This window comes from Canis aureus, chromosome 6 (assembly GCF_053574225.1).
Source record: "Canis aureus isolate CA01 chromosome 6, VMU_Caureus_v.1.0, whole genome shotgun sequence".
Classification (NCBI taxonomy): Eukaryota; Metazoa; Chordata; class Mammalia; order Carnivora; family Canidae; genus Canis; species Canis aureus.
The window spans coordinates 3,525,146-3,551,986 of NC_135616.1; the positions used below are offsets into that span (position 1 = coordinate 3,525,146).

The 26,841-nt window shown below is 41.4% G+C and overlaps 1 protein-coding gene and 1 long non-coding RNA gene across 13 annotated transcripts in view; one reads left to right on the plus strand and one right to left on the minus strand.

The window, feature by feature from the left end:
- The window catches only part of GNAL (G protein subunit alpha L), a 145,515-nt gene that overhangs the window by 71,847 nt on the left and 46,827 nt on the right, over positions 1 to 26,841 (minus strand). The gene's annotated exons all lie outside the window — the stretch shown is intronic.
- LOC144315089 (uncharacterized) lies at positions 100 to 13,239 on the plus strand. The gene is made up of 3 exons (XR_013380878.1): positions 100 to 314; positions 589 to 636; positions 12,435 to 13,239. It is a non-coding gene; the product is annotated as an uncharacterized LOC144315089 (long non-coding RNA).

Here is a 26,841-nt window from a genome sequence, read left to right on the forward strand (position 1 = left end):
CGCTCCCTCACACCGGGAGACCTTTGTGATGTATATTTGCCATTTGTTCCACTTGTGTGTCGGGCCCAGGCCCTCCAGCTCACCGCAGAGCAGCCCTACTCCACCTGCTGTGTGGGCAGCCACCCTGTGTTTCCAGAGTTTCCCAGAAGGCTGGCACCACCGGTGGGCAGAAAGCAGGTGCACCTACCTGCCCAAGCTTTGTGTCCGTTTTCATGGACTCTTTCACCTTTCAGCTTTCTAGACTTAAGGTCCGAATTCCACTGGGGCACGTCTTAGAAAAACTGTCCAGCAGACTTCACTGGCGTGAAGCAGGGGTAAGATTTCAAATGGCTGATAGAGACGGGACCTGAGTGTGGGGCTTGACAAAGAGCATGAATCACAGTAATTCTTGACTTTGGAGGAACTAAAAATGCTACAATATCTGGAACTTTCTCTCCTCAAACATTATTGTGCTGTCTTCTGGTTCTCAGTTTTAAATAGTAGTGACTGAGTAATGCCTCTTGTTTATCCCCCTTTTCTAAACTTGACTTCTTTGTACACCATGAATCATGTTATTTCCTCCCACTTTTCTGACTCCTTCATGTACAGGACACCCAGGCCTGCGCAGCTTCCTCAGAATTCAACAGAACATGCACAGTAAGTTCCTTTAAGGTTCAGAAATCAGGTACTTGCTTTTCTTCCTCTCCCAATTCCACTGAGGCTGTAAAAGACTTCCCCACTCCCCCGTATATCCCCTTCAGATTCATAATATAGTCCTTTTAAACACACAGAGACCAGAACCCAGTTTCTTGGCTCAGATGTAAAATGCTAATCTGTATGTTTTCAGTGAATTACTAAATGCTCTAAAAAAGTGCATGCATCAAAGAAAATGAAAAGAACAAAATTACTCAGTCTGTCTCTGCTCTAGCAATACACAATCATGTGGCTGTTTTTGAGCAAAGGCATTGAGAAGAATATATTGAAAAACACAGCATTAGGCTTATTGCAGCTTTCAATAACTACTGTGTGGTGAGGTAGGGTCTCACGAGAACACGGCTGTTGGCAACACCACCCATGAACGTGGGAAAGGGCCATGTGGTTGGATTCAGTCCCAACGCTGGGCCATGGGAATGGCATAAGAACTGAGAAGCAGCAGCTGGGTGACAGCAGCAGCTGTCATGCCCATTTGGCTGGACACCTCACCCACTCACCTGAAGAAAGAAAAGTGTTGCAGAGAAAGTTCTACAAGAGTAAGAGGTCCTTGTCAGCACTTGGAGGGCAAAAATGAGTGTGCCTGGCCCCTTGAGAAGGAAGTATGGCTACCAGGCCCAGGTGCCTACTCCTAAGTGAACACCACCCAACATGGGCTACCCTTCACAACACCCTCCATGCTCTGCGGGTACAGTGGGGCTCAGAGAAGCACAACAAACAGCTACAATTGGTGCTTCTCGGGCAGCCCCGGTGGCTTAGCGGTTTAGTGCCACCTTCGGCCCAGGGCATGATCCTGGAGACCCAGGATCAAGTCCCACATCGGGCTCCCTGCATGGAGCCTGCTTCTCCCTCTGCCTGTGTCTCTGCCTCTCTCTCTGTGTGTGTGTGTCTCTCATGAATAAATAAATAAAATCTTTAAAAAAACAAAACGAAACAAACAAACAAAAAAATCAAATGGTGCTTCTCACCTGGCCCTATGTCAGTCAGTAACTCCAAGGCTGAGGCTAGTTAAGAAGTCCTTATTCTCTTTGCCCACATTTCATTAACAATTTCTAGAAATTGCACATCAAAGTAATATTTTGTATATATTTTAAGTAAAATACATTATTAAATTTCACTTGTTTCTTTTTACATTTTAAAAACATGGCTACTAGAAAATGTAAAATTATGTGGTTTGCATTGATGGCTCACGTGAGATTTCTATGTTCTGTATTTGGTCAGTGTTGGTCTAGAGAATGCATTCATTAAAAAAGGGGTGGCCCCAGTTATGTGTATTGATGGAGTTACTCTGAGATCAGTAGAATATTATGGTTTTGCAAACACATAACAAAAGTTTGACTTAAAAGTTTATCTTCTGTATAGCTAATATGGCGTACTTAGAACGTGCAAATACTGAGCGTAATCTTTCACGTGTATTAACTCATTTAATCCACACTGCAACTCTGTGAAGTAGGCACTATCATGTCCATTTTCAAGAGGAACAGACTGAGGCATACTGAGTGAGATGCTGCCCCTTGGAAGAGCAGAGCTGGGCTCTGAACTCAGGCAGCCTAGCTCCAGGGAACAGCCTTCTCTCCACACCCATTTCTGTTGAATGTTGAAAGTTTAAATTACTTTTAAAATAATTTGGATTATATTCAGCGTGAAAAAGAAATGGGAGAGGCATTCATCTCTGGACTTAGAGTCTGATAAAGTCCAAGAATGACTGCTAGAAGGTGATATGAAATTTACAATAGTTATTTACTAGAACGATAGTTAATTACTTTTACAGGGACCCCTGGGTGGCTCAGCAGTTGAGTGTCTGCCTTTGGCTCCAGTTGTGATCCCAGGGTCCTTGGATCGAGCCCGCATTAGGGTACCCGCGGGGAGCCTGTTTCTCCCTCTACCTATGTCTCTGCCTCTCTCTCTCCGTGTCTCTCATGAATATATAAATAAAAATCTTTAAAAAGTACTTTTACAAATACTGATTGATTTTCTACTACATCTTCTGCATAATCAGAGTCTGTTCTCATGCATGTAATACCCTCCGTATCTTAAAGCCCTGTCATCTATCACAGTAAATACAAACCTCAAACAAAATTCCTGAGATTTATGATTCTCTTTATTGTGCAGTATGCTCACATAGCCCCTTCAATATCATCTATGTAAAATTTTCTTTTAAGAGAGGATACGAAACGCAAAAAATGTCAATAAAACAAACTTTGAATTTCTTTTTAATGTGGACTGCAGATGAATAGCTACTGGTTAATGACACATTATCACTTATCCTCACATGATCTCCTTTTGTTTTATCTTATTATTTATTTTTTTTAAATAATAAAATGAACACCACAAGCCCCTTCCCATCCCTCACACTAGACAGGATCAATAACTGACATTTACCCAGGTGCTCTTCCATATGCCCTTTCTCTGCTTCCTCTCCACTACTCTTAAGAGTGTGATGACCATTCTCTCCTCTTTTAAAAAATGTTAGCCCAAATATATGTATACTGAAACAATACGATATTTAGTTTTGCTTGTTTCTGAACTTTCCAGAACGGTATTGTATTATATAGAACCTTTCAACACTGCAGTTTTTCATTCAACTTTAAGATACTGAGATCCATCCATCTGTGATGGTGTAGGTGTCATTCATTTGATCTCACTGCCATGTACTCCATTGCGTGGCTATTCCACATATTATGCATTCGTTGTCCTGCTAGTGGGCATTTGGGTTATTTCCAGTCTTTTGTTCTTAAAAACAGTACCACTATGAATATTCTTGAACACGTTTCCTGTTACATATTCCTAATGACAACACTTATTTATTAAAACAAATATGATTTTTGAAATCCATTGAAATTCCTGCCCTCCAGCAGTAGCATTTCCTTAAAAATGGCAGAATAAACAAAGACAAAGTAGCTTAATGATTCTATTTTGTGCAATTCATAATTTCCTATCCATGTTGCTTAACAAATACAGCTTTTCAGCCCTTTTCTTTTCTTTTTTTTCATTTTTTTCAGCCCTTTTCATTACAAGTATAACACATGTAAAGCATATGTATAAATGATAAACGATATATAAATCACAAAGTAATTTAGCATCCTCACAAAAGACAAGATTTATCTTCAAAGAACTCAGTAATCTGTTCATTATGTAAAATGATGTTTTTAAAAGAATTATGCAATTAGCCATGGGAATGTTTACAACTGCTCTCTTCTTTTTTTTCGAAGCAATCTGATGTTTAATTTTTCACAAAAAGTAGTATTTTCTTCATTCTTAGTGTTCTACTGTTTTAGTAATAGACTTTTGGGGGCCTGGGGGTGTATGGGAGGAGAATGCTATAACATTAACTGTGCCTATCTATTATAAGATACGTGGCAACTTCAGAAATTCTGCATCTTTAAGAGGTGGACACTAGGCTCTCTCAGCCCCAGGCTGGGCTCTCTGGCTTGGGTGACACAAAGGAATCTGGATGTGTTCACTGCTGTCGTTCAAGGGTTAGGTGTTTTTAAGTCCAATTTTTTATGGATAAGTTGGGGAACGCTTTATTTATAGGGACCACAGATTCGGCATGTTGAAGAGATGCACGTAAGAGTACCTGTCGATAAGGAAAAAGAAAATGCATTTTCCTTACTCTGAAAGCCTTAATTTGAGCGCTTGTTTGGAGGTTCTGGCAGAGGAGCACAGCTACTTGTATATTCTTTTTTTTTAAGATTTTATTTATTTATTCATGAGAGGCAGAGAGAGAGAGAGAGAGAGAGAGAGAGAGAGAGGCAGAGAGAGAAGAAGGCTCCATGCAGGGAGCCCGACTCAGGACTCAATCACAGGACTCCAGGATCACGCCCTGAGCTAAAGGCAGATGCTCAACCGCTTGAGCCACCCAGGCGTCCCATCTACTTGTATATTCTTGACCAAAGAACAGTCCTCCTCTATCGGGGAAGGTCATCCTCTTTGATGAGGAGGGATGCATGTGGAGCAGTGAGGGAGGAAGGGGACACCACCTGCCCAGGCTGATCAGCAAAATCAACTGTGGCCATTAATGGTGTGACACGTGTCATAGCCAAATGGCCCTCCTATCCCAAAGTCTTACTTTGAAATAGCCCTAAAAATCACTCATAAGTTTCAGTCATTCACTGGTTGATATGTAAAATATAACTGTTAGAATATCAATCCTATAGCCACACGTTCTGAGTCGGTTCAGATGCAAAGACAACATAGGTAGGGAGACTGGTTAGCAGTCCCTTATCAGTCATTCACCCCTCGGAGAAAACTTAGGCTTCTGGTTGGGTGTGGAGCTGTCAGGAATGTGTACTCAAAGTCCCTGTGTTTCCTGCTCAGTTTTATTATAATTCAAGCTCCTTTCTGGTTCTAGCATTTGAACTTGGCCAATGGTAATAAGAGTAATAATTTATACTTATGGTATTTTTTTAAGATTTTATTTATTTATTCATGAGAATACACAGAGAGGAGAGAGAGAGGCAGAGACACAGGCAGAGGGAGAAGCACGCTTCATGCAGGGAGCCCGACGTGGGACTCGATCCCTGGTCTCCAGGATCACACCCTGGGCTGAAGGCAGTGCTAAACCGCTGGGCCACCCGGGCTGCCTGCCCCCCCCCCCCTTTATTTAATTCACCAAGCTTTTTCATGCACGGGATCTATCTAATTCATTTAGATTAACTCCATGAATTAGGTATTATTGTCCCCATTGCACAGATGGAAAAATTCAAAGGCAAGTTGGCTACGAGGCTGTGTCTGGCCAAAATCTGACTTACATCTTTTTAATTTTTAGCTCATTCTATTGTATCACACCTCACTGGGGTTGACTGGAATAATTTTGAAAAACTGTTTGGATACAGGACCTATCTTCTATAGAGCTAAAATATTTTTACTTTAAGGAGCTAAAGAGTTTACTGCAACGTAACTGTAACTATTTATTTTATTATTTTATTTTTTATTTTTAAAGATTTTATTTATTTATTTGATAGAGAGATAGAGAGAGCGAGCAAGAGAGCACAAGCAGGGGAAAGGGTAGAGGGAGAGGGAGAAACAGGCTCTCTGCCGAGCAGGAAGCCTGATGCAGGACTTGATCCCAGGACCCTGGGATCATGACCTGAGCTGAAGTCAGATGCTTAACCAACTGAGCCACCGAGGCACTCTGTATTTATTTATTTTTTTAAAGGCTTTAAAATACTTGAAGAGCCAGAGTTAGCACATATAAAATTTGACAAAAACATATCCTTTTTTAGGTTTAAGGGGCATAATAAAACATTTTAGATATGTGCTCTGAAGGAAGGCCTTATGTGTTAGGACTCAAATAGATAAAAGCAGGTCACCAGGCTAAACCCCTGGACAGAGAGCAGGAATGTGACTAAGCAGAAATCCCTCAACTTCAGAGATGGTTTCAAGTCCCTGTAGATTAACTGTGTGTAACAGCACATGCAAACAAGTGTAAAAAACTAAAAATAGAAACTTTTCAGAGATATTTTTTATGCTACAACCAAGAAATGTAACACAAACCACCTGAGACCCTAAGAAAGAATAAGACTATGCAACCAAATGCTATAAAAAGGCACTAAATGAGCCAACGATCCATGCTCTAGTGGTGCATGTATTCCAACAACAACATTATTAAAGACTTCTCTCAACTGGTGCAGTAAGCTGCAGGATTCTTCAAGTGAGTGGAAAAAGAATCTCTGGTTGATACTTTCCGCTTTGATTTCTGTTGGTGACTGTACAATTAAATGTTTCCAATGGGATGCAGGAAGTGAATAAAACTGTAAAAGCATTCAAGTGAAAATGGCTGACTTTCAGCAAAAGTTTGGTTGATGAACTGTCCTTTGGGCCAGGGGCTGTCCCTAGACTTCACTTAGGGGTGTTCAGGAAATTCTACTTGACGGAATGAATGATCCAGTCATTCGTATGCTTCCATTTTCATCTACTTGGATTTTTGCTCCAAAAATAAACTGAGTGGCTATTAGATCTGATTATTGACAGACTAGCCTGAAAGAATGCCCTATTATTCCAGGTAATTTCCCCTTTTCAGGCTGCTATAGGAAGTTGAGCCCCTGCTACACAGGCTCCTGCCAGCAGGTCATTCCCTGCAAGACAGTTTGCTCACTGATCTCTAGGCACTTCATCAAGTGACTTATTCCATCCAACGTCCACCAATCAATCTCACTGTATATATGTCAAGGGCAATAATGAGTCATCATATGGATACCACACACTTGTAAACCTATGGGAAGAGACCTAATAATGGAAATTTTGTTTTTTTTTTTTTGTTTTTTGTTTTTTGTTGTTTTTTTTTTTTTTAATAATGGAAATTTTGGATGTCATGGCAAACTATTAGAAAGGGATGGATTTGGGAAACAAGAAGTTTGCTTCCATCCTAACCATTGCTTGTAATTTCTTGCTACACTTGGCAACACCGTGAGACCCATTCTCCAACCCACAGCATGTCTGTCTCCACTTCACCAATGCCACGGTTACAGGGCTAGGAAGAGTGGGTCCCTCCATGACATCTATACCCTATTTCTAGTTCTTTCAATAGTCACAGTCAATGTATCTCCTGATCCATGATGGGAACCTAAAAATAGGTTCTTGAGAAAAGGGATTTTGACCTCCTATATGAATTTTCACCTGTGTACCCATTGCATTACTTAAACGGGACCTTTGTTAAAATTCCACTGGTTCTCTGAGCTGAATCGTCCTTTCAGAGATCATCTTGCTCAGCATCCATTTTTATAGATGATGCAACAAAACCCCCAGCTATTGAGTGATATTTCCCAAGGTTTCATCTCTAGTTCTGAGGGGAAGAGAAGCTAAGTCTCTTCCTACAGTCCCTGTCACATCATCCTGCCTCTGCAGATGTGACTCCAGGCTCCAAAGACTTGCATAATGATATAGGGGATGTTCACTTGGTCTGCAGTTAGCAGCATTTTTGAAGAAATAACTGAAACTAAGAAAACTAAATGGGATTTAATTTGGACACAAAAGGAACCTTGTCTATACAACCACAGAGGATTCAGATATTCTAGAGAATTTAACTCTTCTTTGATATTGATCTATGTTCATCTGTTCCAAGTATGGGTCAAAAAACCATATAATACTTTTCAACTCTGATGGCAGGTAATCAGACAGCTGCTCTTCCCCCTGCCTCACTGGTCACTACTCACTGTGTTACGTCATGGGTGATTGTGAGGGTCCCTCCCCGAATAGCATGTGTTTGGAGGCAACACAGTCAGCTACCTGTGGGAAGCAAGGCAGTAATGGGAATCTTAGGTGCCAGACAAGCTGGTAGGCAGGTGTAGACTCTGGCACTCAGAGGCAGCGGTGTGAGGGCATGTAAAGGGTAGACCTCAGAGCCAGACTCTGGACCTGAACCCACCACTGACTAGTTGTGTGGCCTTCATCTCTGCATTGCAGTCCCTTCATGTAGAAGATGAGACACCATGAGTCTCCGCAGCTTGGGTGTTGTGAGGATTATGTGAGCACACATGTCTGTAGCCCTAAGCGGGTGGTGAGTACTGGGTGAGTGTCTGCCCTTTGGGGAAGGCTGAAATGCTTAGCAGCCTTCACCACATAGGTAGCTGCCCATCTAGCTTGCCTACTGGATTTTGATTAGACAACTTGCAAAGAAGAGCATGAAGAAAGGCATTCAGTAAAAAAAATTCCAAGTGCTAATTATATTACAGCCAGAACAATAGGTTCTTCTCTTATCTCGTCATCCTTATTAAGATTTGAAGATGCTGGGGATCCCTGGATGGCTCAGCGTTTTAGTGCCTGCCTTCAGCTCAGGGCTGATCCTGGAGTCCCAGGATCGAATCTTACATCAGGCTCCCGGCATGAAGCCTGCTTCTCCCTCTGCCTGTGTCTCTGCCTCTCTCTCTCTGTGTGTGTGTCTTTCATGAATAAATAAATAAAATCTTAAAAAAAGAGATTTGAAGACGCTTTTCATGAGCATATTTTTTGCAATCCAACTGTAGCGTTTAAATGAACACATTGCTTGGATTAATATATCTCTTTATTTACGTTCCTTCCCTCTTGTGACAAAGTTTGCTGTATTCTGAACACATGGTACAGAGAAATGAAATAGTATCAGGACTTCACAGGCACAGAAGGCACAGTATGAACAGAGCTCCTGAAGCAGGTCGGTTGGGGTAGCAGGGAATTTAATGTGATTTTAAGCTGTATGGTTCACTGTACCTTAAAATGAGAAATTCTCACTGATTCTGTGTCATCTGACAGATGAACAGTAAGAATACTGGTCCCAGAAGGAGGAGCTGTCCTTTCTAGTCGGGCTGTGAATTTGAGCACCTTTGCCCTGGGATCCTTGCTCCTGATCTGTGACGTTACTCCAGCGTTCTCTGAACTTAATGCCCATCATAAACTGAGTTTTCACAAGAGGACCAAAGGAAAGGAGAGTGTAAAAAATGCATTTGGCCTTCTGATTCCTAATGTTGAGGAAAAGTGAATGGCTTTTTATTTTGACACAATCTTTAGGCTTTTATGATTTATTTAGTTTTGAGGTTTCATTCCTGGAGTGCCCTCCTCTTATGCACAAATGACTATTAGTATAACAGTGAAAGAAATTTGACAAATGACAAAGCAAACCTACAGCACTTGACCCAGTAACAAATCTTCATGATGAACAGAAAGTAAATTTTCAAAAAAATTACTTTAAAGTTTTCAAAAAAGCCAAAGAATGAAGATTGTAGTATTTTTAAGTGTTAAAATCTTATTTAGAAGTTATCTCTCATTGTTACACAAATCAGAAAGATGTATGTGAACCCTTACAAGATTTGAACCCTGTCTTCATTAACATGCTTTTTACATAAAAACTTCTTTTCTCAAGAATACGGAATTCTCTTTTTCTAATGTGCTAATTGAAATAGGGTTGTTATCATCTAAAAATAACATTTTGTATAATCAAAACAAGAGTAGCTGGAGAAACCAAAAGAGCAACATGGGTAGCTGAAATTAAGAACAAGAAAAGTGGCTAATGAGTCAAGTATCAGCAAAAATGTGAATCCTGCAGAATTGTATTGAAAAATGTGCAATATCCTACTGAAAAAAGAGCAATTCTAGAAACTGAAGCTGCTTATTTTTAGGCATCACTGGACCATGACAATGGATGGACAGACTATAAGTCACTTCCCTCCAGACTCTTCTCTCTAGGCATTAACTATCACAGTTAAGTCCTAGGTAAATCAACAGTTAGCAAGAATCTAGAGAGTCTATCAATCTAAATCAAAGATTTCTAGACACTTCTTGGGTTTAACTTTTTCAGCAAAAATTTTCCCATATCAATGACTTTTGATTAGGAATCTTTCTGAAACAGTCCATACATCCTTGCCTTCTTGAAAATCTGGTATGTCACTTCTTGCTTCTTAAAGACATAGGATATAAATTATGAGCATCAATCACTGTATTTGTGATGTGGACAAGTGACACCCACACAGAATGTGTGGTCCCCACATAGAATGCCTCAGAGGATTGCTTTTTGAGTTCTTGTGCATGTGTTCCACTCATTTCTGTCTTTTTCCTTGTTGTTCATAGTACTTTTGTCTGCCCCTTCTTAATTTTTAATCTGATAAAGGCTTAGTTATTTCACTTGTAGCTAGACCCTTTGGTATTATGGCATAGAGTGTGGGCTAGTTAATCCACCTCTTCATCCACTTCATGGGGTTTGTAATGGGAGCCACTTCATAGGGGTGTGTATGTGTGTGTGTGTGTGTGTGTACATGCATTTGTGTGTCTGTGAAATGAGATAATCCACGTAAAACCTTAGAATGGTATGTGTTGCAGAGCTAAGAATTCGATAATACCCAAACCAATGGCTAAAAGATATTTTCATAAATGAGAGCTTGTATGAGTATAGACAAGCACAGGGACTTGGAACAAAACCAGCCTGGTCCCCTCTTCACCCTCATGTGCAGTGAGTGCCAGCAGTTGGTTATTCGTCCCTCCCTCAGAGTTGGGCAATGATCCAGGGCAATTCCTTCAAGGTATTAGGTTTGCCTTTAGTGGTTGGGAATCGGAAAGAAGTCACAGTTGAGGGCAGGTTCAGCAGGAACTCTCTGCCTACACTCCGGGCTCTTTTGAGAGATGGCAGCCAGGCCTCTGCTGTGGGAAGAGCTATCATCTCTCGGATGAGGAGCTGAAAGCTGGCCCCAGCCAGGCCAACCCCACTCACCCTCAGGTTGACGATCATATAGCCAGATATAGAACTGCACTCATAGACTGACTATTTCTTATCTGAGACATACAAATGAATCAGCAATTTCCACTGACCTGAACCCTAAAAACAAAGATCAAAATGATGATGGTGAGTGACCTGCCCAAGTCACACCCTGCTGCTGAAATCAGGCTTGCTCAGAGTGTGGTATGGACCACTGGTCCCTGAGCCCAGGAAGGCGACATAGCAGGTTCTGGAGTCCGACCCCCTGGGCTCCCATCCTGAGCCACATGCTTGCCAGCTCCAGGACCCTGGGCGCGTCAGCTGCTTCTCGGTGCTCGTGCTTCCTCATGTGCGAAATGAGGGCAACAGTGCCCACCCCAGAACGCTGCTGGGAATACCTCCCCCTTGCCCAGGCAGCACTTGGCATGAAGAATTGTGTGAATGTCACCCACTATTTTCATTGCTATCGACTCCATTTACCGACATCACCAAAAAAACAAACAAAAAAACAAACCCAAAACCCAGATGAAAAAAATGTTTTTGATAGTCTTATGCATTTTAAAATTCCAATTTGATTTTTCTTTATATTTTATCTAAATTATATAATTTATGCCAGGTGAAAACATTTTCTGCAGAAGATAGTATTTTTAACTCTTCCCAAGCAACCCCAAGTCTTGAAAAGCTACAGAAGAGAGAGGGTCCCTTGCAAACACCAGAGTTTTATTCAGAGCCAGGCTTGCCCCAGCGCCATGCCCCCCAAGTACTGGGCAGCCTGCACAGCACGGGCATCTGACAGCCAGGAGGCACAGGTGCCATCCCACGTCAGTGGCAGCTCCCCAGCTCCCAGCTCCCAAGGGCCCTGATGGTCTCAGGAATTCTGTGAGGATCCCAAGCACTGCACTGCCTCTCTGGGGAGTGGGGGAGTCCTCCCACTGTTGCTCTCCCGTGAGCAACAGTCCTCTGCATGTTTCTGGCACACATGTATCTGACAGCAAAGTCCATAAGTAAAGTTTCTAGAGCTACAGCACTTGGCAAAACCTAAAAAGGCAGTAAATATACATTTAATAGTGTCACAAGAAAGACATTTAGAGGGATGCCGGGGTAGCTCAGGTCGTGATCCTGGGGTCCTGGGATCAAGTCTCACATTGGGCTCCCAGCAAGGAGCCTGCTTCTCCCTCTGCCTGTGTCTCTGCCTCTCTCTTTCTGTCACTCGTGAATAAATAAATAAGGTCTTTTAAAAAAGAAAGGCACTTAGATAGTAGCTAACATTTATTGGATATTTACAGGGTGCCAGGAACAGTGCCAAGCACTGAGATGCATTAGTGTATTTAATTTCCATCAGGAGATAAGCATTATTATGATTTTATCCCCATTTTGCAGATGAGAAAACTGAGCATAGAGATATCTTACCCAAGGTTATATAGTAGATGGCAGAGATGAGGCAAGCATGTCTATAATGTTAAGCAAGCTCTCTTCTAGTCACTAAAATGACTCAGATACAACTGTTTTAATATGACTACATATGTAAAGCTATTATTATTAAATTTCTGGCACTATTTTGCTTCCTTTCTTTTCAAAAAAGAGTCTGAAGAAAGGATGCCAACTAAGGGAACTAATTCAGAGACTGGCTGCCCAGAGCACCAACCTTCTTACCTCCCACCTCCAACACACACGGAGCCTCTTCCAGGTCACCACACACACAGTGCTTTAAAAGGACTGCTTGAAGTTCTCGTTATGACCGGAAACAAGCAAACACCTCATGTCCTTGGCCACTCAGACTGTGTAACTTCGACCCAACAAGCACTGAAGCAGCACGGATTAAACAGCTCAGGATGTGGAAGTGGGACATGCAGGCAAGGGGCTGTGAGGGGCCGGAGAACAGGATTTGCCACCTGTCACCTCGCAGGCGGTGAAACTCTCACAGGAGATGGCTCCTTGGAAGGCTTCTGCCCAGACGTGTGAAGAGGCCAAGGATGTGAGGAGAAGCACCTCAGAGGAAACAGGTGATAAGGAGGGGCACGTAGACGGTTCTGACCAGAGTGAAGCAGAAAGGCAGGGGAGAGGGAGACTTCTGGAACAAGAAGGAAAGAGCCCTGCCCTGCTGCAGCCTGGCCAGCGATGGTGGTCCCCATCCAGGACCTGCTGTGTGAATGCAAGGCTGTCTCCCAGGAACAGGGGCATAAGGGACCGAAGGTGGCAGGTGGTACCCAATCCATAAGGTTAAGCCACACGAAACTGTGTATTGTAGGTAAAAAATGGCCACATCTGAGCAATTTCTCTTTTTATTTAATCTATGTCTTATTTATTTTATAACTGGACATTTGTACCTTTTGATCCCCTTACCCTATTTCCTCCATCCCCCTAGCTCCCTCCTCTATACTCTGGCAACCACCAGAATGTCCTCTGTATCTAGGACTCTATTGCTGTTTTGTTTGTTTTGTCTTTTAGATTCCACATATAAGTGAAATCAGGTGGTATTTATCTTTTCCCTGTATGATTTATTTCAGTTAACATAGTACCCTCTGGGTCCCTCCATGTTGTCACAAGTGGCAAGATCTCACGCTTTTTCATGGCTGAGTAATATTCCACTGCATATCCATTTACCTACTGATGCATGCTTGAGTTGCTCCCATAGCTTCGCTATTGTAAATGATACTGCAAAAACATGGCAATGCATATATTTTTTTGAATTAGTGTTTTGTTTTCTTTGGATAAATACCCAGAAGTGGAACTGCTAAATAAATAAATAAATAAATAAATAAATAAATAATATAGAGATATATATAGATATATAGATATATAGATATATATAGATATATATTTAGAGAGATATAGAGATTATATAGATATATATATTATATAGAAATATATAATATATATAATATATAGAGAGATAATATATAGATATAGATATAATATATCTAGATATATTATATAGATATAATATATCTCTATATAATATATATATAATTATAATTATTATAGATATAATAATACATAGATATAGATATTATATATATATATATATATAGAGAGAGAGAGAGAGAGAGAGAGAAATATCAACTTTTAACTTTTTGAGGACCCTCTACACTGTTTTCCACAGGGGCTGTACCAATTTGTATTCCCGTCAATAGCACATGAGAGTTCCATTTAATCTATATCCTTGCCAACATTTGTTATTCCTTGTCTTTTTGATAATAGCCATTCTGACAGGTGTGAGGTGATACATCCTTGGGTTTTTTTTTGTTTTGTTTTGTTTTTTATTTATGATAGTCACAGAGAGAGAGAGAGAGAGAGAGAGAGAGAGAGAGGCAGAGACATAGGTAGAGGGAGAAGCAGGTTCCATGCACCGGGAGTCCGATGTGGGATTTGATCCCAGGTCTCCAGGATCGCACCCTGGGCCAAAGGCAGGTGCCAAACCGCTGCGCCACCCAGGGATCCCCGTCCTTGGGGTTTTGATTTGTATTTCCCTGATGATGAGTCATATCTAGCATCTTTTCTTGTGGTTTTGGCTATCTGTATGTCTTTGGAGAAATGTCTATTCAAAATCTCTGTCCATTTTTTAATTAATTTTTTTTGTTTGTTGAGTTGTGTGAATTCTTTATATATTCAGGATATTAACCCCTTATCAGTTGTATCAGTTGCAAATATCTTCTTCCCTGCAGTCAGTTGCCTTTTCATTTTGTTGAAATGTTTTATTTTGTTGATGGTTTCCTTTGCTAAGTAAAACCTTTTTAGTTTGATGTAGTCCCACTGGTAATTTCTTATTATTCAACCTAATAGAGAATAAAAGTTTTCTGTATAAATGCACATCTTTCATTTAATGAAAATCATGAGAAGAGAGCTGAATGAGAGGATGAGAATGAAAATGATGAGATGAGAATGAAAAATATGAGAAGGGAACTGAATGAGGAATTAGGAGACTGTGTTCTAGTCCTGTCTTGACTTCTGGGTCAAGACATCTGGATGACCCTAGATAAGTCTCCTAAGGTTCTGCTGTCACATCTTGCTCATCTATAAAGTAAGTCTACACTTAAGTCTAGACTGGACACACTTAAGTTCACTTGCAACTGAAATGCTACGAATCAAGGAGAAGCCACCACAACAGAGTAGGGAAGGAGGCGTGGTCAAAATGTGGTGAAGACATCAACTGCATATGACCTGTGATCAACTGGGACAAGAGTAGTGGGCAGAACAGACAACTACTTGAAGCAGACACTCTTCAGAATTTACTCTCCCAAATTTCTAGGTCATGAAAACCACAAGAAAAGGATGAATAATAATTTAGCTTAGAGACAAAGTAGTTTCAATTTTATCCTCAATGAAATCAACTTTGACCATTTAAAGCCATCCTTTTATTGAAATTCATACATTTTCTAAATTTTCTGTAATTCTTTTCTACTACCTGTATAGCTGTTTTTAATTTGTTTCTACCATAGCATTCATACATTGGAGTAAGTATAAAAGTCTACCTAAAAATTAGCTTCAAGAGAGCCATGACTCTAAGCATGTCTCACCAGGCTTAGATATGTCTGCAGAGTCAGACTCTCTTTCTGAATTCCAGTTGTGAGAAGGGCTCCTTGGATGTATCATAATTTGTACATGGTGCTGCTCTGGCTGCACTGCCCTGCATCCCTGGTCGACCCGCCAAACTCATTCATTCTTCAAAGTCTGTTCTGAGCCTCACCTTCCCTGGGATAGTGCCACCAAATGCTCCCTCACAGGCTAATCCCACCTTGCTCTGCATGGACAACACATCTCAATGTGTCCTGCTTATTTATTTAAGCCCTGTGCACCCTGTTACTCCTTCTGGGTACACAAAAATTCACCCTGGTATTTCCAATGCTTAACACGGTTCCTGCCACATATCAGGTAATCATTCTTGAAGAATTGAACCGAATGTCTATTCGGATAAAACTGACAATGGTTCATCTGTAAGAAAACTGACAATGGTTCATTTGTAAGATAATATCTTCTAGTAAATTCGAGAAATTCACGTGATGATGGGATGTACTAATTAATAACTTTTTAACAGTAAAAATAGGAAACATTAAAAAAAATAGGAAACACTGATGATAATCTTTATTGATTTAATTCTTTCAAGCAGATGCCAGTTGGTGCCTTTTTGTTTCTTGGGTAGGTGATTATACAGTTTAGCAAAAACAAACAAAAATATAATGGTTTAAGAACTATTTAAAAAAACCTAAAGAAATGCAAAACCTAGTACTTTGAAATGATATGTCATCATTTAAAACGCAAAGCAATAGTACATTTAGATAATGTCAAAATTTAGGAGATTGGGTAAGAAAAGAAAGCTTGAGGGCTCTCCGAACAATTTCTGAAATCAACCATATTCTCACCAAAGGTATGGTTTAGTGTAATGAATACACTGTTGTAGATAAAAATAAATGAAACCTGATAATGACTCCATAAAATTGCTGACATTATTTTTGATAAAAACAAAAACACAAGTAGCAATTTTTGTTTTTCTACAAATACTCATTTGACCAAAATTGCAGATGGTTCTAGGATCCAATCAAGAATCATGGGTGGTAAAACTCATTTTTGAAACCAAACATTGCTCTCTTATCTGATGGATAGATGGTAGTAGGGGAAGAAAAATAAAGAGAAAGTGCCTGTTTTCCTTTTCCAGAAATAAACGTAAAAGTAGTTTTTGCTATGATAACATCTTTCATTCTTTTTAGATATTGCTGAGGCATAATCATTGAACTAAGTGTAATATGTTTAAAACAATGTTCATAACTTACATAATACTTTGTGCAGTATTCAGCCTCCATGTATGTGTATGCGTGTGAGTGTTTTACAAGTGTATGTGGATAAATACATCGGATAAACAAGATTTTGGTAAGGTTCGTTTCACCTCAATGTGGGATGAGCAAGTTCCAATGGAATTATTTTTATTTATCTTTTCTTTTCCTGTATTTATGTGCTTTCTAGAATGAAAAAAATACAACTAGCCCAAACATGGTTTTTACTACTAACACTTTTTAAACACTGAATAATTATGTGCATGTGTAATAAGTGGACCACCACAACTGTGACTTCACTATTTAAGCTAGAGGATGATGGTCTCTTTTTCTGAACACCATGGACCCAAGTCTGTAGACCATGGGTACACCTGGGGTTCAGTCAAGTTCACGGCTCCTAGAGTCCCCAAGGACAGTGGAGCAGCTACTCTGGCAAATGGATCTTGATTTTATGATGGGGATGTGCTTCCTGACCAGGCACGTTCACGTGAGTCCTCAGATCACCATTATCTTCTCCAGCCTGTGTTCTCTTGTTCAGTCGCCCAGTAGCCGTGTTCCAAAGCCGTAGTATGTCATTTTTTTAAATACAATGAATAAAAAGTGTTCTAATTGGATTGGCACCCTACATCCCGCCTCCCTAACTCTCCATCTCCTTCAACACCCACCTCAACTTCCGTTCAGCTGATTCTTCCTATTATGGTCCTTTGCTCTCACTGCTCTGCTGATGAAAGCACTACTTTCCCAGGAGCCCCACTGCATCGGTGTGACCACGAAGCCCTGGGTCTGAGCCCTGTTGTCCTTAGGAATCTTCTCCTCTGAGTGACTACACAATTCTCTAGTCTATCCCATGTGAGGTAGCATTACAGTACACTACCCTGTGTTGTTCATTAATTCTATAGCACATATTTCTAGATGGCTGTACATACATCTTGTTTCTTTGCTAAGCCATCATGTCCTGAGCCTAGAAGTCTTTGTGTAACCATCTGTAATGCACGGTCCTAAGTACAGTGCTGAGCCCATGGCAATTACCTTTGGATGACTTTAGCACACATTTCTGAGCACACCTCTGGGGCAAATGCCATGGAGAGCAAGGAAGAGATGCTTCCTCTTCCTAGTAAATGCATATTTATTGGCAAAACACAACGTGATCACAAGAGCTTTAAGTAAAAAGGATAGGTAAACATTTGAAATCATGACACACGATTTGCTTTCTGAGTGAGGTTAAGTCTTGTTAATTGGAGGAACTTAAAGGGATCAAATAACTCCTTTCTTTACTTATTTTAATCACTCAGCGTTAGCTGAGTGCTTACCAAGAGCTCAAGACGGACCTTTGGCAAATCAGTATTTAGAGAAGGACAAATAGACAGCACCCAACTGTGTTTGGGGGAATCTTGGTTGTTCAAGTAGAGGAAGAAAAAGATGGCAGGCAGGTTTTGCAGGTGGTAAACCAAGAACTGGAGGGAAGAAGGGACATCATATAATGTGCAAATGGAGGTCAACTTGTCACATGGGAAGGAACCAGGAGTTTTTCCTTGTGCAGAATTTCCAGGGTTGGAAAGTGTAGGAGAGACAGAGTGTCCTAAAGCTAAGAAGGAATACTATAGGATGGGTAGAGAATGAATGGGAAACTCACATGAGAAAGGGCATGTGGTGCGACTCTAAAGGGTCAGAGAAAGAGCCCCAAAGACCTGCCAAATGCTCTGACAGGTTGTAAGTCACGCAGAACTTGAAGGTCAAATGCCCTCCAGGTGTTCCGCTAGGGTTAACTGTACACTGTAAGGTTCCCCGTAGAGGCATGAAGGCCATAGCTTCTACACTTTAAAACATAGATATTTGATGGATGCCTCATAAAATCTTCCTATATTTTCATAATCAAGTACTCTGGCATTTTGTCTAAGCACCAAGACAGTTTCCTTACAATTTAATGTTAAATCTTTACTGTTAAATTTTATTTCAAAAACATTTCCTTGGCAATTCAGGCTAGATATTTTCTCCATACTGATAAGATGAACTGCAATTGTGTTTTACAACTGACTACTCACTAGGAGATAAAAAAAACGTCAAAAGGATTGGTTCCTGAGGGCCCTGAGTCAATTTGATGCCATACGGGTTGTCTCTGGGTGTGAGACTGGGTATCTGGGGGCAGGAGCGAGAGACTTTTCACTCTTTTATATCTTCTGGATTTTGTGCCGTATACAAATATTTCCTATTCCAAAAGTCCACAAATACAACTTGAAAAATGAAACTGCTTTGTGTAGTGAAAATGTTATGCATAAAGGCAATTTAATTTAATCTAAATGCTATAATAAAGGCAGAAAAAAGGTACAGGGTTATTTTAGGAGATGTGGAAAAACCCCCACACATTCTGGATGATGTCCTCATACAAAACTAAAAAAATTTAAAAGCCAGTATTTTAAAGGAATCTTTTCAGGAGTAAATTCATAATTCTGCTTCTTAAAACCTCAGTGTACCTTTCTCACAAACCACATTTGTCAACTCATTCAAGTCTTAATGTCACAAAAGAATAGCCTATTTGTCCGCTCCTTCCACCATTTTCTGAGAGAGAGCTGTAAAGTTCAAGATGTTTTCTCTCACAATTACATAAAGTTAGCAATGATAAGGACAACACGCTTTAATGCTAAAGTATTTTTAACATCATATCCTCCTGAAAAGAACAAGTGTCCTTTGAAGTGAACTTTTGCTTTGGTAAGCCAGGTGACAAATTCCCAATATATCAAGATTTGAGGTGAACCTTGACAACAAAAATCTCACACTTTCAAAGGATCTGAAGTTTCAATGACATCTTACTCAAGGAATTAAAAAGGTAAGGTGCCTCACTTGGTAACCTTTAAAATGTATCAGGAATTAAAAAAAACAACAACACGTTGCCTTACTTTGCAGCCCTTAAAATGCATCTTCTGTAAGGAAAAGCACTTGAGGGAAGAGTTGTCTTGTGGCTCCAGCCTGGATTTCTTGGTGTGTTGGTGTAGACCAGAGGTCCCTCTACACGCTTTTATGATTAAGAGCAAAGAATGATGCACTTTTCATCATGTGAAAGGCAGCATCATGATCTACATCCTATTTGGTTTTCATTGTAGTATTTAGAAATAGTAAAAAAAGTTCATAACAGCTTACCATCTTAAATATTTATTGCAGATAAACTTTATTGGTCTGCTAAAATTAGAGTGTGGAAGTTTTGATAAGAACAAGATATTTATACAATCTCAAAAACATTGCTAGAACATACTTAGGAATTGCAAAGGGGAAAAGGGCAGCAGCCTCCACCTTCACCAAGAGACTCACTGTTAACGCCCATGATGCACTAGGAAGGACACAACTCACTCCTGTGCTTTTGCTGCCAAAGCACTAATGGCATCTGGTTACAACACATCAGGTGAGCCACAGTGAGGGCACTCCACAAAATTAATGTCTGGTCAATGTCATGATAGAAAGGAGGGTCGAGGAATGGGTATACAGTAAAGGAAAAATGGAAATTAAAGGTAGTGCTTGATCCTGGATTGAATTATTGACCAGAGTTATCACTATTATTATTATTATTATTATTATTATTACTATAATTTCACTATATTATTACTGAGAAAATTGGTGAAATTTGAGTAATATCTGTAGGTTACAAAACAGGATCATATCAATGTCAATTCTCTTAATTTTGATAACGGTCCTATGGTTATAAAAGTGCACATCCTTGTTCATTGGAAATACCCTGTAGAGTATTTAGAGGTAAAGAAGCACTCTGTCTGCAATCAACTCTGAAATGGTTAATGAAAATGTGTGTTAGTATAGATAGGACGAGGCAGCAAATATGGCCAACTAGCTAATGAAGAATCTATGTGATGAGTGTCTGGGAGTTCTTTGTACTACTTTTGCATTTTGGCAGTGAGTTTAAAATTGTTTCAAAATCAAAAGTTATTGGGACACCTGGGTGGCTCCGCGGTTGAGCATCTGCCATTGGCTCAGGTCATGATCCCGGGGTCCTGGGATCAAGTCCTGTATCGGGCTCCCCGCAGGGAGCCTGCTTCTCCCTCTGCCTGTGTCTCTGCCTCTCCCTCTGTGTCTCTCATGAGTGAATAAATAAAATCTTTTAAAAATCCAAAGTTATTATTTGTTAGGAATACCGTTATGATAATGTTTCCAAAAAACGGAATTTTAAAAAAGCATCCTCATTGAAGCGCTGGTCTATTTGATGGATCTAACTGAAATATTTTATTAAAATAACAGCAATTCCTTTCATTAGCATACCAAATGTGCAGAATACAGTATGAGGGTTCCATCCCCCCTTATATTTTGGCATAAAAAATGTGAGGCTTGGAAGCAGGTTTCTGGTGGAGGAAATGTCCTTTGCCTAATGACAGATGAACCCTCAGAATGCCATGCCAAGAGCAGATGTACAGGAGTGGCCTCTTAATGAATTTGGGAGAAAGACAACTTGCATTTTTTCATTCCCTGACTAGAATCCCTGGATGATTCTCCACAGCCTTGAGGAGGAGGCCCAAATCCTCTGGCCTCAGCTCAGCCTGAAGCTGGTCGGGTGGGCCTCCTCCCCATTGCTCCCCATAAACACCTCTATTGTAGCATTATGCAATACCATCAACTTTGTTTACAGATCTGTATTCCCTCTAGATGATAAACTCTTTGAGGAAATGTGCTCCTCATTCCTCTTGGGATCCACAGACACTTAAGTTTGTTGACTAAATATTGAAGAAGCCAGAGGAGCTAAGATAACCTCTGGCACCCCCCTCCCCCCCGCCCTCAGCAGCATCTTCACACTCCGTTTTGGCAGGAAGTCTTGGGGATCATCAGTGTTACCCCAGTGAAGACTGCCCTTTAGACTACTTTGGTACAAAAGCCCCTCACTGGGAGGCAACAGCCAGGGAATCATGCTCCAACTTTGCCAACTACAGGGCGCTCCACGCCCAGCGGGAAATCACCAAACTGCCCGCCGCCCTGGCAAGTTCTTCCCTTCTGTTGCTGTTTCCTCAGTTGGAGACCTCAGACTGGGTGGTCTGTATGGCCTCACCAACAGTCTATTTTCAACACCGCTATTCTTAAAATATGACTTTGACAATGCCCTATAGATTCAAGAAGGCGGCCTTGCCCTAAGACACAGGCACTGACCACTTCCAGGAAACTTCAGAAAAGGAAAAAACCCAGCTGTGCACATGAAAAAAGGAACCGTGACTGTTTATTAAAAAAAAAAAAAAAAAAGATTTTCCAGGACACCTGGGGGGCTCAGCAGTTGAGCATCTGCCGGGGCTCAGGGCGTGACCCCAGGGTCCTGGGATCGAGTCCCACATCGGGCTCCCTGCAGGGAGCCTGCTTCTCCCTCTGTCTGCGTCTCTGCCTCTCTGTGTCTCTCATGAAAAAATAAATAAATAATCTTAAATAAAAGAATAAAAACATAATCATTTTCCTAGAATTTTTTTTTTTAAACTAGAGAACACCCTAGGACATTTGAAATATTTTATTTAGAAAAAGTCAAATGCTGATTAACTTTCCCGAGGAGACACCTGCCCTTGAAATGTGATGTATTTCAGTGTTAACTCCCCTTGCAGAGGGAGGGGGTGTTTCAGGATACAGCTCATCTTTCTATTATTAGAAAGCCTGTGTTGGGGTGAGCACCAGGTTACAAGAATGAGCCAGAAACTTGCTGGAACTTGTGGCAAAACTGGGGAGAAACTGTAGCCCCAGAGGGAACGGTGAAAAAAATCTGACAGGGACCTGGCAAATTTAGGGCAGTTTCAGGCGGCCTTGGAGAACTGTTGCTGGGGAAGGCCCAAAACGTAAGGGGGAGGACAGAGCCGGGCAGAGCTGGTGGGAAAGGAGGAAGATGGATGTTACTTCAAGAAGATCGGACTGGAAGTGAGGTGAAGGAGGAGGAAAAGCGCTGAGACCCCCCGGCGGGGGGCTCAGGGGACAGAGGCCAGGTGGGAGACTGCGCGGGAGACCTCCCACCCGGACATCTGTGCTGGAAGGAGGCTGCCGGCCAGCGTTCCTGAGCTGTCAGAGCCAGTGTGAGGCCTGATGGTTGTCTGGGGCTAATCAGGGACACCTCCTCCCAGGTATGTTGAGGTGCTGGGCATCAGCTCTTGGCATGGACAGAGCCATGGCGTATAGGTGCTAGCTCAAGGCAGGGCTGCAGTGTGGGGCTGGCTGGTGGGGGAATAGCGGGGGGCTCGGCTGTCGCCTCCCCTGGACCCAGAGAAGAGTGGACAGTGTGCAGGTGGCTGGGTGTTCATCTGACCACCAGGGCTTGGGATGCTGGCCAGGCATGCCGGCACCAAGTCAACTGCAGAGCCCCTGCCCTTTCACACAGCAGCAGTGCTAATTCTGAAGGTGCACCTCCCGGGTGCCATCACTGCTTCAATCCTCATAACAACCTCACCCAGTAGGTACTGCGGTCACTCCCTCCATTTAACAGTTGAGAAAAGGCAGAAAGCACTGAAGTGATTTGCTCAAGGTCACGCAGTGGCAGGAATGTCAAAATTTGAGCCCAGGTGGCCTGGCTTCCGTATATTCCCTGGAGACAGGGACCCTGTCCAGTCCACAGACTCAGAGGTCCCAGGCAGGCAACTCTGGAGCACTTCCTGCCCCAGGTGGACACTCCTTCCAGGTCCTTCCTTGGCCCTTGAACATGCAGAGGCTGCCTGAGCCCCAGGAGGCTGGTCTCCCCTTGGGCTCTGGTGCAAGGCAGTCAGCTCCCACTCTGGGTGGTTCAGAATGGTGCCAGGGGTTGCTGAGATCTGAGACGATCTACTCAGAGCATGGCCCCAAAGTGCCCCTACGTAGTAATCCCCATATATTTTTTTTAAGATTTTTTTTTTTCATTCAGAGAAAGAGAGAGAGAGAGAGAGAGGCAGAGACACAGGTAGAGGGAGAAGCAGGCTCCACGCAGGGAGCTCAACATGGGACTCGATCCCGGGTCTCCAGGATCACACTCTGGGCTGCAGGCGGTGCTAAACCGCTGCACCAACAGGGCTGCCCAATCCCCAAATATTAATGACATCTGAAATTATCCAAGATGACTTTTCTCTTCGATGCCACATATACAAATCCCTAAGGGTTTCAGATTACTGTGGAATACAGTAACAGTTCCCACATTTTACACTTGCTAATATTTCCTTTCTGTCTTTTAAAATGGACACTAAGGGGCACCTGGGTGGCTCAGGGGTTGAGTATCTGCCTTTGGCTCAGGGCGTGATCCCGGGGTCCGGGATCAAGTCCCACATCGGGCTCCCTACATGGAGTCTGCTTCTCCCTCTGCCTGTGTCTCTGCCTCTCTCTGTGTGTCTCTCATGAATAAATAAATAAAATCTTAAAAAAAAAATAAAACGCACACTAATCCTCACTCCTTCGAAAGGCAAAGAACCGAGTGGATGCTTGGGAGGTGGATTTAAATGCCATCTTGAGTGAAAGCTCTGGTTTACTGTACAGAGGGGAACCCTTCTCCTTGTGTAATGCAGTGTGATGTCCCAGTTGGCCAGTCCCCTGACTTGTTACACCACAGTTCCCTAGTGAAGTGGACAAAAGATTCTGTTATATTCTAACACCACTCAGGAATTGTTTTCAGGGTACCCAGTCATGGAGTGTGAGTTGTGAGGGGAAAGGACATGGAGACACCCAGAGAGAAAAAGCCTGTTCCCTGGGAGCTAACACAACTGGCCTGTCATTTTCCGACAGTCCTGGGGAGCCCAGAGGGCTCTGATGAGGTTCGGGGGAAAATACTGGGACCCAAAGACTGCAGCCTGGGTTCTAGTGGGAAAATTTGCTCCTACTTGATATATATAATTGGGTTTCAAAAACATTTGGGATGGTGGCAGTGGTGGGGGTTGGGGATGAGAGAGTTCAGATGGTTAAAAACACCAGACCACCAACCTGGATAATGTGAGTTCTAGAATTCTGCGTGCATTCTCCAGAGGACACAGGACAAGCACACAGGCAGGAGCAGCTGAGAGTGCCTCAGCATTGGACGGATCCCAGCCCTTCTGTGGACATGCACAGAAATCCTCCCAAGAGCCACTCCAGGAAGCCCTGCTCCCACCGCCGTTCTCACTGGGTGGCAGGCCACTTGCTTAGGGTCATGTCTTTGGAGAGTGGCAGATCTAAGACCCACAGTGGCAGTCAGGCTCCCAGAATCTTACCCCTGTGCACTATGGGGAACCAACCTATTCCTTATCCAAAGCCTACTGTACTTTTGCCCGGGTGGAGAGGACAGTGTAATTCTTGCTCTCTGGGTTTACGCTGACCCGAAGTTCTGATAAAAGGTCAACTCAGGAAATAGTAGGTGGTAATGATAGAGCACCAATCAACAGATCATAATGCTTTCACATTTATCATCTTCTCTTTAAAAAAACCTAGTAAACCACCATTTCAAAAGAGTTAATAAAATACCCACATTTTAAGAAGAAAAAAACCATATAAACAAGTGAATAATTCAATTTAATTAATTGATCTTCATTTGGTATTGTGCTATGAGTTTTTTTGGGAGGTAGAAGGGGATCTGTCATGATCATTACCTATCATCTCATGTGTAGATAAGCTGGATGCAAAGGCATGGTGCCAACTAGTGAAGGAGTTCCTGGATGACCCCAGTCCATAGAAAGACAAGTTTTAGATGTACACACGAGAAAAGAATAACTGAGCATCTATCAATGAATCATACCACCCCCCACCAAGCTGTCCGATTATTTAGCATCTGGATTGCTACAATAGTTCCCAGACCCTTGCCCCACTGCACCCTTGCCTTCCTAACACCCATTCTCCACCTACACCCGGAGTTACCTTGATAAAACACAAGCATATCATGTTATTGCACTGCTCAGAGCTCTCCAAGGCCCCCCAGATTAGAGCAGACCTGGCCTATGAGGCCAACATGGTCTGGCCCCTGAACGCTTTCTCTAACTCCCTATAGCTTCTGTTAGCTGGATAGACAGTATTCATTATACACCTCTGCCTTTCTGTTAAAACTTAGGTTTCCTATAATTCAATTGAAATTCAAATGAAAGGCAATATGAATAGCAAAAAAAAAAAAAACAAACAAAAAAACCCCACAAGACAAAACAAAACAAGGTAAACCAGTAATATTTTTAGAATTAATCCTTAAGATACTTCAAGGTAAGGTTAGACTTTTCATTATAATGGGCAGTCTCCTGCAATTTTTAAACATATATTCCTCTAATTTTTCCTTTTTAAAGAACTCTGAAATTAGTTTTATTATAAAATTATTTTATAGGTACAAGAAAATGAACTTAAGTCTTAAGGAATTGGATTGTGACACTAAAAGACTTTCTCAAGGATTCAATCTCGTAAAGTCCTAGATTTAGTAAATTTGTGTTAAGTTTATAAAGAAAAGGGGGCACCAGGGTGGCTCAGTGGTTGAGCCTCAGCCTTTGGCTCTAGGTGTGATCCAGGGCCCTGGAATTGAGTCCCATATCGGGCTCCCTGCAGGGAGCCTGCTTCTTCCTCTGCCTGTGTCTCTGCCTCTCTCTCTGTGTCTCTCATTAATAAATAAAGAAAATCTTAAAAAATGTTGTTATCTTTACTATTAAGATATTTGATTTAGTTCTATTTCTATGACTTCTACAATAATATACATTTTCTTTAAATAAAAGTTAATTTGTCCCCAAAGTACCAAGTGTTATTAATAAATAACTGAGAGATTTGTCTTAATATCTTTTTCAGTGAGGTCATAAAGATGTAAATCCAAGAACCATTCGATTTAGTGATGTAGGTGATGAATATTTCAGGGCATGATAGAATAAATATTACTAAAAACTGTGTGCACATAAAAATAAAAATAACATTTTTCAGAAAGTTATAACTTAGGTATTAATTTCCTTATTTATGGAAGTGTAGACTCTATTATAAACATAATCACATTGGACACAGCACAGGCACATAAGACAACAGAATGTTAGGCTTAAAATGTATTAAAAAGAAAAAAAGGTATTATCTCTGAAATTTGTGTCTGCTGGGTTCCAATTCTCTTTTATTTTATTGATAATGAATTATGGTTTCCGATCATCGTTTTTGAGTAATCTTAACATATCCATGTAAAAATGTGTGTGTTCAAAGGAGACGGTTTCTCTATTTTTTTTTTCTATTTTTTTTATTAACAATATTCATGATTTAGCTCAACAAACACTTCTGCAAGTTAGGGGCTTTGGATCCCTTAGTAATCTACCTGGGAGTTGCTAACTGCTT